Below are 16,011 nucleotides of genomic sequence, written 5' to 3' on the forward strand. Positions count from 1 at the left end.
TTATTTATAACACCAATATTTTTAAACATGTTTCTCTCTGAATTTATAGTGATTTCAATTAAAAGTCATCCCATTTGGTTTCTTCACATGATTATTTCTCCATGAAATATTAAAGCACGCCTACACTTTTTACAGGTCACAGGGCATACAGTGTGATGTCACTTATAATATCAGTGTGAGTCTGATTCATATAATGGCCAATGTCAATTTTCATGGTCAACTCTGTGTTTTCTTCAGAATGTTAAACTTTCATCAGGGTTAGTTTTATTTTACTGAAACTGAAGTCAGTTTATTCAAAATCATATCTTATGATGTCTGCTTCCTGTCCAGCTTCTTCAATTCTTTTTCAAAGCTGTGGTCCTCCTGAAATATTAACACTGAAAACGTTTGTCGGACATGTCAAGAAAACACTGACACCGATGCTGGTTCAACACCAGGTTTCTGACATCTATTTATTCGATATTGGTTCATACTTCTTCAATTTGAAGGAGGTTCTCACTCTGTATTGTGTGGCAGGCACATCAGAAAAGTATATACTGTATGTGGAGTATATCGTATTCTCCGATCAGTCACTGAATGTGCTTTTCCATGATTATTTTCTTCTAAAACAACAATAACCAAGTTTGCTACCTGTTGGCTTCCTTTCATATCTCTGAGCGCTGGCCCCTTTTCCTGGATGTTCAGAACGGTTCAGTTGCTTCCATAAAGCATTTGTTTCCTTCGGAGCAGATAGCTATCACTACGGTTACTTAGATTGCGTATCGCTGCAGGTCGCTGGATAACAGAGACTCTGAAATGAGATGGTCCGCTCACGCGTGGAATGAAACCAGTTCCTCTGCAGAGAAGCCTTCGCTCTTCCTACCTGGCACGTCCACCAAAGGGAACGGGAGATGGCACTCTGAGTACAAACCTTTTGAATGACGTGTCTGGAAAAGCCCATTAAAGTGGATCGGGACGCCCTGAATGCACTTTGATCGTCAGAACAGAGGACTGAGAATGAAAATCTGGAAGGTGTGTGGTGTCCGGGGCCCACAGATGGTGAATAGACTGCTCCTACTCTTCTGTAAAAACTTGAAAAGGCGTATAAATAAAGAAAATAGAGGCTTGGCAACTTGATCTCATGGTAAATGGTAAATGGACTGTATTTATCTAGAGCTTTTCTGGTCTTATCGACCACTCGACGGGCTTTACAGCACAAGTCCCACTCACCCAGTCACATTCACACAGCGCTGCCGTTCACCACACTCTCACATTCATCCTGTGCCAGAAGAGCCGTCAGAGGCCGGTCAGGGTGAAGTGTGTTGCCCAGGGACACTTGGCATGCGGACTGGGGGAAGTGGGGATCAAGCCGTCGGCTTTCTGGTTAGTAGGCGACCGTCTCTACCTCGTGAGCCACAGGTCACAGGTCCAATCACTAGAGCTTCTGAATACATCTCATGATCTTTACCAGTGGATGAAATGTGCATGAATGTCTTTACTTGAACTATGTAGAAGTTTGACATCTCGTCGCTGTCAAATCAAAAACAACGAGCAGTGTCGAGACTTTAGGAATATTTTGGGATTCATCACTTGGCTGACTCGTGAACCTTGTCTGGTTTTGGTGGGTTGAAAATTAATTTGATTCCTTTCGTGAATAGTGAAAGGTACGTTTCAATGTTTCAGAACAAACCTGCATCTTTTAGCAAACACTCTTCATTTTCAGGGAAACGGCAAAAGCAACATGTTACACAACAGCTGGGCTGGGGAGCTGACAGGAACCGGAGCAAGGCGTCCATCAGTATCTGTAGTGAGAGATGTTTCCTGAGAGCGCTGAGGTTTATTTATACCCACCAACAATAGTGGCTTCAATGGGGAGAGATGATCTGCAGCTAAGAGCAAGTGGGGAAGAGAAGACTGAGAAAAAAGCAGGAGTTTAAATCTGCTTAACATTTGCTTATCCGCTAACAATGTTATCACAGATATTGGTTCACCAACAAAACCATTTAAAGACCCGTGAGGGAGGGAACAAGTTCCTTTGTCCTTGGTGTTGTTCTATCATCACTGTTCAATCAAAAATAGACCTCGAGTGCTGACATTCAGATGTCGAACCGTACACTCTGATCTAACACCTAACCAAGACTTCTTTACCAGATTTGATGCCATTTGAAAATGGAAACGACCCCAAGTTTGGTAGTACTGTGAATTTTATCAACACAATATGTAAAAGAATATATTTGATGTCGACCTGACAGCAGACAGAATTGCCTGGTCAGAGGAAAACAGGTTGACGTCCGCTCCGCTGAGAGAAACTGCTCCATGTGTTGCAGTCGTGGGAAAAACTTCACTGAAAATCAAATGTCCGTCAGAAAGGTTGGCTAACCTTGGCTTAAGAAAGGTTTGCTTGTTGTGTAGAGTTAAACACGTGAAAGAATGCTATAAAACCAGTTAGGGCCCAAAACGTGTTTTGTGAGGTCGTGGTGACCTTTGACTTCTGATCTCCAATTCTGATTAGTTCCTCTCTGCGCTCAAAGTATTCCAGTACTGCTCTCTGCTCCCAGTAGAAGAACAACACTTGGTCCAGCCAAGAGTCCTCTGAGAGGAAACACTCTTTTCATTCATGCAGTAGAATTTATCCATTCTATCGTTTTATTTTTCAACTGGTTCTTTAGTTTTACACATCCATAATGTAGGAGAACTTGCAAACGACAGATTTTAAAAGGTTGTACAAACCCGGAGCAGCAGAGGCCGAGATATCCTGACTTTAATATACCCATGGTGCTACCAATTACATGTTTTATTATACAAAGTACATCAAACATGTACTTGATCACAGTACAAGTGAATGAACGTGGATCACGCTGCACCACTGGTGTTGAATGCCCATCATCCACCCTGACCACCTCTGTATGACTTACAGTACTGTATGTCCTGTAGGACATGTATGGTCACATAACCTGGTCGCAATTTCACTGACCCTCATTTTTTCATATGTTTAAAGTCAACTATGTCTTCACAATCACTCTCATTCACAATATTTATTAGTTTATTTTCCATCAGGACATCGTGTACAGTTACCTCGGAGCTCAGATCTTGCAGAGAAAGATAAAACTTTGTGTTGACATTCTGCAGTTGCATGTGAGGTTGGGAAACAGTTGCATCCAGGCGGGATGTTTGGAGTGATGCCTGAGATTTGATTGGCATCTATGTGGTAAACATCACAAAAGGAGCCACTCAGCAGTAGCCTCAACAAAGAAAGCTCATTTTGGCCATTTCCCTATAACCCTATCAGAGAGTCTATAATGTCGATTTGGACATTATCCATCTGGATCTGTTGACTCGGGTGACGTCAAAACCCTTTTATCAGATAGAATTCTCACACTCTCCATGGCCAAGTTGACAATTTGCAAAGGAATGCATTCCCCCTCAGCTTCGAAAGAAATGTCTTCCTTCCTTCTTTACTTTATACTTCCTTTCTCATTAGTCCCCTACTCGCCGTAGAGTTGTTTTACTTTCCTTCAGCATGCCATGCTCTTTTATATATGTGTAATGTTTTTAACTTAATCAAATCAATCACTTAATTTGGAAAATAGTTCCAAAAAATGAAAGCAACCACATTGGAATTAAGTAATTTTTATTCCATATCGGCAATAAAAATAAGAATATTTAAAGTTTTAAGATCTGATTGAAAATGAGTGTTTTCAAAGTTTCAGACCCATCTGTTCTATTCCCTCTAACTAAAGAAGCAAATGTGAGTATATAACATACAACTTTTCCTTAAAAAAAACTTCCAATAACTGTGATCAAAGTGATCAACCAACTCTAGAGTTAAGCATCATTTGCAATCTGTTGATAATAAATGGATAATAAAAAACTTTGTGACAGAAGTGACATCATTTGAAGTGGAAAGGAAATGACTGCTCTAGTGTAATAATGTCAGAATCTATCTACAGCTGCCAGTCAAGATGTCCACTGGCAACGGTTGTTAAATGTGGTCACATGAATATGTAGGATATTTAGACCTATGACCTTGAAGTCAAATCAATGTCACTTCACAGCAAAGAATTTTTTAAAAATCAATTCGCAAACCTCTCATCTAGTGTAACTTATGAATGGGGTTTACATGAAGTGAGTCATAGAGCACTCAGTTTCCATAGCAACTACCAGTCCACTGAGCCTCCTGTGAATTCAGAGATGGAACAAAGTGAGATGAATTGATGATTTATGCCTTTTGCCAGTCGCTTTTTCAGCTTTTCAGTTTTGCCCAATACTTGGTCCTCTCAAGGTCAGACGGAGACGTGGGGAGGTCGCTAAGCTAGTGTCTCGCGTCCACAGCCGGCGATGATCGGAGGGAGCTTGAGCAAGGCTGAAATTGGGCAGCTATATGTTAGTTACACTGGACGAAATCATGCTTCGTCCGAGGACCCAGCTCCATGTGACACTGTAGCTCCGGATGAAGGAGCACTAAACAAAGACCCTGTCACTGTTAGCCCAACCTCCAGACCTGAACCCAGCTGAGAATCATCTGTCGCAAGTCATCGGACAAAGACGAGCTGCTTGACGTTGTGTCAGAGGGACATCGAGTCCCCCAACAGAGTGTGAACGGCTGTGCAGAGCATGGAAGCTGTGATTGGGAATCAGGGTTATTTCAGCAAATATTGATTTGAAGCTAAAATATTAGAGTTGTGTGGTTTTAAAAGCTAGTTTTGTAGTTTGAAAATAGTGAATTCTTTTCTTTTTTCTGCAAATAAATGCTCTGAATGACAATACATGTATCTGCAATTTTGTCAGTAGTTTAGAATGACACAAGAATTGTAAGATGAACTTTCAAAGAATAAACAGTTTAATACTACTTAAACCAAGCCAACTCTCAAATGCCATCATATAAATGATGTAATGTGATATACTGTGCTGGACCTCAGGATTACTGCTTCTTGTGTTACTAGGCACAATGTAATCTCATATTTCAAATTATTAAGAGATTGATATACATAGATTGTGAAATACATCTGCATGTAGAAGGTCCAGCTGTAAGCCTCACGATAACTATTCAATATGAGTATATGTATTTGTTCTGTACATATGTGTCATCCCATTGATACATCAAAGTGCGATGGAGTGAAAATGTTACTGTGTTAATCTCGCAGAACATCGAGGATAAATTGCTCCCTCATGTTTTCCGAATCTGCACATCAACACAACAGAGCTGGCTGCTCATTTCCCTGCACTTAACATCTCCTGGGAGGAAACCAGCAGCGCTCTGAAGTCTTATCAGCGAGCGCCCGACTCAAGCAGGCAGCAAATCAGCAGTGACACTGAAAACACTGCTGAGAGCAGAGAGCTGGACTCAGTCAACCAGGGGACAGACTCTCATGTTCTTGTTCATTTCATCATAAAAGAAACTTTACTACTTAGTTTTACAGTAAGCAAATGGCCCCGTTGACACGTGTGCCGGTGCATAAAGTAGAATGCATATAAAGAGGTCAAGACCAAATTACCAGTAGAAGGTCCCAGCTGATGGACGCGTGTCCCGGAGCCTTTGACGCACCACTCCGACCTCACACAGCACAGTTTGGTACCAGACCTGGCTCAGAAGACCAGGACACGAGGTCGGAGGCCACACGAGGTCGACTCCATCATCTCACTTCACCACTGTGTCGTTGCTCTTCAGTTTGAATTCATGATGAATTATTCATATTTATCGCTCTGCACACCCGTGGGTGATGCCATCCCGCCTGCTACAATTGCTGAATTTCTGCATAGTTGTATATTACAGCTACTTTGAAATGTATATTAATTTACATGGGTGCCAATTAGAAATGTTCATCTAGCAGTGAGCTCATTTTCTTTCTAAGAACCACATGCACGTCTCTACGGGTACATAAGTTGTAGAATATTTGCCTTGTATGAAGATACTATTGCTGGTATGTTCACATGAGAGGAACTTATCATATTGAATATCATCCCTGAGATCGCTGTTTGTTAGTCTGAGGGCACTGAATCAGTCTGGAACATGAGAAGAGGAGGAGGGTTTGGGTTGAGTTTAGAATGTTAAACCTGAATTGTTACTGCTGCAGGTTTATCTGAGGCTTTGCCATAACAATGTCAGAACTGTATCAGAACTGTTAAACTGTTTGCTATTATACATTATTCATTTCATTCATTTAAAAGGAAAAACTGAATTATCACATTCACTCAAGTGTTCAGACGCTGCCCTGATGACGAGGTAACAGATGTGACCAGTGGTCACTTTGTCCGAGCTCCAGAGATCCTGCGTGGAGACGGGAGGACGGCATCACTGCAGCACTCCGCTGAGTGAAAAGAATTCTCTGGTCTGATGAAACCGTCATTGAACTGCGCCGCCTCGGTTCTGAGCGTCGTGTCTCGAGGAAACCGCTCGTGTTGAGAGTTTCTCAGCAGCAGGGACATGGAGACTGGTCAGAGATGCAGGAAATCTGTGCCAAAGTGTGTGACAACACACCATTTGCCCCTTATTTCTGTTGACATATATTTCATAACCATGTTTGTTAATTATTTCTTTCACCCATAGTATCACCTAAAACGATTTACACTATCCCGGGTTTGTTTGTGTTTTGCATTACCCTAGGTTACAGTTCACATACCGTCCTCATTAAATAAAAACAGACACGTGGAGTGAAGCTTCGTGAGAGTTTATTGGTTCAATTTTTCACTGGTTTATTTTTACTTTTCTGGTTCCGACCTTTCTCACCATGTGTTCCCAGAACAAAAGGAGGAGCTGCTCGAACATGTTATACCCTCGGTCACTGGGGGAGGTGTAGTGGGTTTTGAAAGTATTATTTGCTGTATTTTGTGATAACTTTGGTGACCCACGCTGTTCATTAGTTCATAGAGTTGAAACATACGCCTTGTACATTCAGTGTAAGTCTGGAACTGCCATGGTCCTGCTCTCAGAGGCGTGGTCACAGGGAAGGTGGTTTCTGGTTACACGTGAAACCTGGGAGCATTTTGAAAAATGAACACTTTTGTGACACCTGGACAAGTTTTAAAGGCCACTCTGGTCGGGCTTCTCACAAATCTGCTCCGGAGTGTTCAGGTCATTAGACTGAAGGTCTGAAGGTCTGAAGGTCATTAGACTGAAGGTCTGGAGGTCTGAAGGTCTGGAGGTCTTTAGACTGAAGGTCTCGAGGTCTGAAGGTCTGGAGGTCTTTAGACTGAAGGTCTGGAGGTCTGAAGGTCTGGAGGTCTGAAGGTCTGGAGGTCTGAAGCTCTGAAGGTCTGGAGGTCTGAAGGTCTGGAGGTCTGGAGGTCTGAAGGTCTGGAGGTCTTTAGACTGAAGGTCTGGAGGTCTGAAGGTCTGAAGGTCTTTAGACTGAAGGTCTGAAGCTCTGAAGGTCTGGAGGTCTGAAGGTCTGGAGGTCTTTAGACTGAAGGTCTGGAGGTCTGAAGGTCTGAAGGTCTTTAGACGGAAGGTCTGAAGGTCTGAAGGTCTTTAGACTGACGGTCTGGAGGTCTGAAGGTCTGAAGGTCATTCGACTGAAGGTCTGCAGGTCTGAAGGTCTGGAGGTGTGAAGGTCGTTAGACTGGAGGTCTGAACGTCATTAGACTGAAGGTCTGGAGGTCTGAAGATCATTAGACTGAAGGTCTGGAGGTCTGAAGGTCTGAAGGTCATTAGACTGAAGGTCTGGAGGTCTGAAGGTCTGAAGGTCATTAGACTGAAGGTCTGGAGGTCTGAAGGTCTGGAGGTCTGAAGGTCTGAAGGTCATTAGACTGAAGGTCTGGAGGTCTGAAGGTCTGAAGGTCATTAAACTGAAGGTCTGGAGGTCTGAAGGTCTGGAGGTCTGAAGGTCTGAAGGTCATTAGACTGAAGGTCTGGAGGTCTGAAGGTCTGAAGGTCATTAGACTGAAGGTCTGGAGGTCTGAAAGTCTGGAGGTCTGAAGGTCTGAAGGTCATTAGACTGAAGGTCTGGAGGTCTGAAGGTCTGAAGGTCATTAGACTGAAGGTCTGGAGGTCTGAAGGTCTGAAGGTCATTAGACTGAAGGTCTGGAGGTCTGGAGGTCTGAAGGTCATTAGACTGAAGGTCTGGAGGTCTGAAGGTCTGAAGGTCATTAAACTGAAGGTCTGGAGGTCTGAAGGTCTGAAGGTCTGAAGGTCATTAAACTGAAGGTCTGGAGGTCTGAAGGTCTGAAGGTCTGGAGGTCTGAAGGTCTGAAGGTCATTAGACTGAAGGTCTGGAGGTCTGAAGGTCTGAAGGTCATTAGACTGAAGGTCTGGAGGTCTGAAGGTCATTAGACTGAAGGTCTGGAGGTCTGAAGGTCTGAAGGTCATTAAACTGAAGGTCTGGAGGTCTGAAGGTCTGAAGGTCATTAGACTGAAGGTCTGGAGGTCTGAAGGTCTGAAGGTCATTAGACTGAAGGTCTGGAGGTCTGAAGGTCTGAAGGTCATTAGACTGAAGGTCTGGAGGTCTGAAGGTCTGAAGGTCATTAGACTGAAGGTCTGGAGGTCTGAAGGTCTGAAGGTCATTAGACTGAAGGTCTGGAGGTCTGTAGGTCTGAAGGTCATTAGACTGAAGGTCTGGAGGTCTGAAGGTCTGATGGTTCACCTTCCAACAGGACACGGACCAAACAACACAGGAGACAACTCTGTGAATGTCTGTGTCGTAGCTACAATGACTCAGCTATGACTTAAGGCTGTGAATACAGTTATTTTTTTTTAAAAAGGATTTTAAAAACTGTTGTTGCTTTGTCATTATGGAGTATTGAGTGTAGAGTGATGAGGTTAAAATGAATTTAAAAGATTAGGAAGTGAAACACAGTTGTGGAAGGTACCACAGCTGCTCAGTCAACCGAGGGTTAGGGTTAACCTCACCTTACCCTAACCCACCTCATCATCAAGACAGGGAACATTCCACATATACTGGAGCCTAAAACACCTGTCGGGGAAGGGGTTAAAGAGATGTTTCAGGATAATGTCATGATTTTAAAAAGGGTGGAAATTGCCCAGGTTTTAAATTTGAGTATCTGTGCAAGAAAGGTGCCAATGAATGAAGCTGCCAAGAATCTACCAGCAGCCCTGACAGACAGAGCTTCTCGTGGCCGGGACAGCAGACTGTGTGCAGACAACTGTTGCCCCGGTGCAGCAATCACAGCTTTATTGCTGTTAGGAAAAAAACAGGGCTAGTATTTGCCAGAGGGCAAGTGGCAGAGAAGACGAAGTAGGAGGTTGTCGAGTCCGGTTAAATTCCAGACTCATTGATTATTCACCAGACAGAATGATTCAACAACAACTTCTTCATCAATTGTTCAAAGCATCTTTAATGAACGAAAAATGACAAAAGCTTCTGAAAAATTACAATTTTCTTCAATTCCAACTTTCACCTTTTATTCCTTGTTAAATTCACTGATTGAAAAACAAGACTAAACAGTCCATAAAGAACCTGCTTGTCTGCAGTAGGTCCTGGACGTGTGAGCTAGACTCTGCAGGAGGACCGTTCCATCCAATGTGCACTGGAGCATCAGAACTGGACCACGGACCAATGGAAGGAGGTGGCCTGGTCTGAAGCATCACGTATTCTTTGACATCATGTGGACGAGTGCGTCACTAACCTGCGGAAGAGATGGCACCAGGATGCACTATGGGAAGAAGGCAAACCTTCGGAGTTCTGCTGAGAAACCTCCGTCCTGCCATTCATGTGGACTTTACTTTGACACGTACCACCTACCCGAACATAGTCGCAGACCAAGTACACATGGATACATTTTTCCCTCACGACAGTGGCCTCGTTCAGCAGGATGATAGGACATGTCACACGGCAAACATGCTTCAGGAACACGACAACGAGTTGAAGGTGTTGACTTGATTGTCTCCAGATTCCCCAGATCTCACTCCAATCCACCATCTGTGGGATGAGCTGGACAAACAGGTCTGAGCCTTGGAGACACCACCTCACGACTTCCAGGACTCAAAGGACCTGTTGCGAACGTCCTGGTGCCAGATACCAGGTCATCACCGTCACAGGTCTGGTGAAGTCAGAGCTGTTTTGGCAGCAAAAGGGACCAACACAGTATTACGCAGGTGGTCATGATGTTACGGCCGATGTGACACTTATTTTGCATGGAACTAGGGAAGCTGTGTCGAGGTGATGTGTTCTATCTGAACCTACTCACAGATTCAAGATTGTCTCAACTACCAAAGATAGCATGGACATAGTCGCCACTCCCCCAAAGTGTGCCATGAGCAGCAATGAATGTCTAGACTCGAGTGGAGCGGTCTTGCATAAAGCCTATTTAATTGTATAACATTTCTAGAGATTTTCATCATGATGAAATGTGTCCGTTATCCGGTAGAATAGTCACGTGTAACAGCTTCTGGAGTCATGACAACAAGAGGACCAGGGAGATGTTGGACATGAGTCTGTGTGTAATTCATCCTCTTATCTGAAGACTTCCACATGCACACAAACACACCACATGACTGCAAACTATAACATCTGCCTGATTCTAGTTGTGGGAGATTCTGTACATGTCTCTGGACACTAGTGTTTTGATGAAGTAACACATGGTGCAGCCACTCTCAATATAAAAATAGCCACTCATAGCCAGATTGTGGAGAGTCGCCTACAGCTGCCTCCGCACCAACAGTTACCAAGGAAACGGTGTATTATGCTTACTAGCTTAGCAGTTTCCTCTTAACGTGTTACTTTGACAACAGGAATGTCAATTAGCTCTGCTCCAAAAGAAAGTTTGACCATCTTTTGTTTGCCCACCTCATTTCTTGTGAGGGTGATTGGAGCTGCAATAACTAGAAGCCGTTAACCGTTGCTATAAATCAACATGGCTCCTCATTAACACAGTTCGACCGGCCCCTTTGGGCATGCATTCCGACTGATGCTCCAACATGTCAACATGTCGGCTGATCTTTAATGTGCCTCCTGCATGAAGGGTCTGTGTATTGTGCTGTTATCTGCAGGATGACATCCAACCTGACTTCTCCTGATCCGCTCTATCCTCTTCGTTTCGTCATTTCCTCTGTGTAATAAAAACGTGAATAGGTACTGTTTTTATTGATTGGAAGGTAAAAGGTTCAGTCTTCTGCCGGTTCGTAAAAAAAGAAAGGGCATACAAAAGACAGTGCCGCTACAATATGCTGTTAAGACATTTGCGTGTATCTAAAATGTGCCGAGCCTGACGTATAGGTTGAGCTCTATCAGACATACCTTTAAAACCACAGGGGGAAGACTCCTCAGTAGATTTATGAAACACAGATGAGAGCCCAGCTGTCTGAGTTCATTGTGATACACGGATACTCGCCCGGACCTATAGGCTTTAAAGCCCTTTAGTGCCTGACATGCCTTTCTCTTTAATAAGACAGCATTCCTCTGTCAAACTGCCCTACATGGCTTGTCATTCAGTGTTGGTAGCAGTACCACTGAGACACAGCATGCGGAGCCGCAGGTGGGCGAGGGATAAATCAAACGCATGCCTCGCTGTAAAAAAAAAGATCTGTCAGATGGCCAGCAGATTCTGAGACTGTGTTTCTCTCCATCCTGCTCCGGCAGTGATGTGGTGGAGGTGGTGCGGAGGGATGCACACGGCACATCGCACCTCAATGTATGATGAGAGTGGAGTTCACATCCTGTGACAAAACAACAACCACAACCTGTCTTCGGCCAGTTTCATGTCTGCATGGCTTTTACACTGTCATGGAATATGACACGTGACATGTGAGATGGTTTTACAGAAAGAGAGGAAAACAGCAGTGAGGTGGAACATACCGATACAAAGAAGGACAGCTTTCATCATTTTCTGTTTGCTCACATTCTCCATTTTATCCGTGACACATCTGGCCAGATTATGATTGTGGATTACTCATTCTTGTCTTGTAGCTGTTTTGCCCCCCGAGGGCCAAACTCTATTTTATGGATTGACGTGACAGGTGTAGAATCTCTGAAACAAATCTCTTCCGATGAGCCCATTCACACTGTTTTCCAGTTTGACCTTTTTTTATTGTGCATAAGAAGTGTTTATTCATTGAAAAGTGTCTTACACTGGTTCTCTTTCCACACGGACCTGAGGTGTTACAGATCACAGATACGTGACCAGCATGTCAAATGTTCACCACATTTACATAACGAGGCGCATGTGTGGAAGGGGCTTATGGGCTTATGATTTTCATAAGGGTGAAAGTTACTCTGACAAGGTGAACGGCATCATTTGCGCTGGGTGAAGTGTCTCTGCAGGAGCACTTCCTGTCCCTTCTGAACTGAGTGTGCTGTCGTGTGTTGTACCAACGGAGATGAGGTCAGTGATGACTTTCTGATGTGACTTGTACACGTCAGGTGAGTTACCACAGGGATGTTGAGAATGTGGGAATGAGGAATGTGGGCCCTGTTTTTCTTCCACCCGACTCAGTGACAGCGAGCGGGAGCGTTCCAGCCTGTTTGTTTGCTTTGGGAGCTGTTCAGGAATCGGCTCCTCTGTTGAGGAAAAAACACAATTTCAAGTCTCTCTTGTGTTCCAGTCCTCAGGAGTCGTGATGTGTCCAGCACAACCCCGAGGAAATCCAAACACGATGCCCCCTGGAGATTCAGCAGAGGAATGTGGAATGTGTACATATTTAGTTAAAGTGTGTAATAAGAGCACACGCTGATCCCTTTGAGTCAACATTCTACAACATACGATATAAAATATACAATTCAAAGAATCAAGTACAGGTTTGATTGTTTACAGTGCGTATACATGCTGTGACACTGTAGTTTATTACACCGGCAATAAACCAGTACAGTACTTAATGTCACTGCAGCCATGGCAACCACCATTTGGTGGACACAGAGGATAAATAATGATGACACGAGACGTTAACTTGCACACATACGACACATTTTTTTGAGCATACACTCATCACAGTACAGAGACATACAGTACATGTATGTAGCAAGTCTGACATCAGGAAGCTGAATGCACAGACATAACCTGGCCCTTCTCCCATGTTGTGTTCTGTTTTCATTTCTTGTTATTGTATATACAGTACATTTTATTTTATTTTTTAAATTTCATCTTTGTTTGATATTGTTTTTAATGCGGTGCAGTGAACACACAATTTCCAAATATTGTGAAAATGTCCCTACAGGAAAGAAAACTCAGTAATATTTGCTGTTAATTGTAATATTGGTGAAAACTAAAAAATCTATTCATAATTACTTGTATTTTTCACCATAACTATAAAGTGGTATAGATGATGGATGGATGGATTTAAAGGTGAGCAGCATGCAGAGCACACGTCCATCTCACCGTCGATGCGAGTGGTTTGTTGAGCACGGAGACAGACGTTCCCCTGCCGACCTTTAAAAGGTTAAATATTAGTCCAGTGTTGTTTTACGGGTCTGTTCAGAGACAACGTGTCACTTTTACCACTGTACACGCTGAATCCAAACATACCCCTCTCTGTGGTCGGCATCATTTTCATTATCACAAAAAGAAAAGGCCGCGATGTACAACTGTATCTGTACATGTGTTCAACACAAAGTGACGTCATGACGACGATAACAGAGAGTTTAAACTTCAGGCAATGCATGCTAGGAAGTCTGTTAACATGCTACTTCAGTTCTTCAGTAAATGAAAAACATATTCTGGGTTGAATTCACTTAGAATTAACAAATGTACATATTTACTTTAAGTTCAGAAGAGTTGATTCCACAAAACTCCTGAATGGTGTTTGACAGTGAACTCTCACAGTGAACAGTTTAAACGCAGTCAGAATTAATAATAAACTGTTGCTCGGACCCATTCCAGACTGGACCTGTCAATGAGAGTGTGTCACAGTCACATTACACGAGTTCAGCATCACATAGGAGAAGCATTCGTATCACAAGCAAACACAACCATCATTAGATGCAGAGCTGTTTGTAAATACACTCATGTCTGGCACAGCCGCAGCTATTTCCTGTATTTATACAAGAGAGGTTTTACATCTCCGACTGTGTTTAACTGCGTGTCCCTCTGGAAGGAGCTGTCTGAAAGACATGATGCACAACCGCTCATCCAAGTGTGTGTTCTCTGCCTCGTGTTTATCAGTGCTCTGAGATTCACGCTGCACAACTCTGGAGCCAGAACATGTACGTGTACAATGAGACAGTGAGACATTGATATGACAGTCACATGAACGTTCAGGGAGCAGCCACTGAGATAACTGTAAATGTACTACATGTTCATTGTGATACGATTAAAGATTTAAATTAAACTAGATATTCAGTAGAGCACGTAGCTCCGGCCAAACAGTCCCCTATGAAACCATATATAAATACACTAGACCCAGATATTTATTTGGATCTACAGCAATAACGCCTGAAAATGATGTCTGAAAATGAACTTATGTACAAACAACAAAACAACATATGTATGATAGTGGAAATTAAATGAAAGTCATAATACAGACAGAATTATGGTCTTAAAAATAGGAGGAAAACTCATCTGATACATTGGAAATATCCTCAGGAACTAATCCGTTCATAATTTTTATAGAAATTGTTACTTATCATTCCTGCAGGTATCAAATTTGTCCATTTTTACAACTTATTTTTCTGAGCTGTTTTTGTGTTTTATGCAAAGAATGACATTTTCAAAAGAAGCTACTTTCCCCCTGTTTTGTAACCGTATGTGGGTCAGTGTCCGTACAACACACAGGTTGTAAGGATATTAATGGTGGTGATCATCATTCATATCAACATATGTGCTTAGGATGATATTATTTACTACAGCACACATTTGATTACAAGAGTGTGAAGTCCTCAATGAACCTCAAACTTCACCGGATTTAACTTTACAATGTTCTTCCGGGGGAGCCTGACCCCTGACCCCTGACCCCTGACCCCTGACCCCTGACCCCTGACCCCTGACCCCCTACAGGGTCTGACGTCTACAGTCTCTCAAGGTCCTGTGTGAAACACTGATGAACTGTAAGCTTGAACAAAAAATGAATACATATAAATAAAGTTTCTTGTGGACATCACTGATATCTCCTGGCATCTTTTATTCTCTGTAGAAACACAGAATGTACTACTACATCATTTGTTCATACCAGCTGATATATGTGTCTACACTATATACATGTATGTGAATAAAGGGAGTACCGGCACTTCAAGCACTGGGCTACAGTGTTCAGTTGCAGTTTGTTCAGACTTAATCAACAACAGGACCTGGTTCGGTTTAGAGAGGAATGGAGGAATAGATGCTTTCACAACATGAACCATGTGACAGACAAACGTCTTCCACACACACGTGATGATGAACAGGTGGTCGTGAGGGCAGGATGAGGAGGGAACTGCTCCTTGGTTTGATTCCATTAGTGAGATGTAAGTAGGAACAGTAAACAGGAGAATATGCTCATGCCCCTCAGAGATACAGTAGCCCTTGTGGCGCTGCAGTGGCTCTTCGTCCACTCTTCCGTCCAGTGCCTCGGTGACAGAAGAGACAGACGTGAGTAAACAGTGGCAGGGAGAGAGAAGGTCAGCCTGGCTTTGTTCGGTGTCACTCCTCGTCCCAAACATGTGTCCACACAGCAGCAAGTGCCTGGGAAATGTCAACACATTCTGCCCCAACCCCCCCGCCCCCGCCCCCGCCCTGACTGGACAGGCCACCAGTAAACAGTTCCCATCACACTTTTCTTCTCAGCAGGCGTCAAGGTGCTGTGAACTTTACAGAGTCAGGACAAGCCCGGAGCTTCAGGGAAACACGAGCGTGTGCTCAGAGCAAACACAGAGGCAACGTGAGCTGTACGACGTTAGATTGACTCAGCCCTGGAATGTCTCGCTGTTGTGATAAGCTGCTCCAGTAAAGGTTATAAAATCCATATTCATCCGGTTTTATACCTTTCCTCCTGCCGAGAGCACTGAATGTAAGAACTGATGACGAGTGTCCTAATTATTCACCAGAGTGAGAATATGTTACCTCTCTCCCCTGGTGCTGGAATCTCTGAGCTGTTAGTGTCAGTGTTATTATTGTAATCATAAGAATTAGTCCGACAGAGCTTAAAGCAACGCTTATACGACTGGTATTAAA

The sequence above is a fragment of the Scophthalmus maximus genome, chromosome 3, assembly GCF_022379125.1.
Source record: "Scophthalmus maximus strain ysfricsl-2021 chromosome 3, ASM2237912v1, whole genome shotgun sequence".
In the NCBI taxonomy this organism is placed as follows: Eukaryota; Metazoa; Chordata; class Actinopteri; order Pleuronectiformes; family Scophthalmidae; genus Scophthalmus; species Scophthalmus maximus.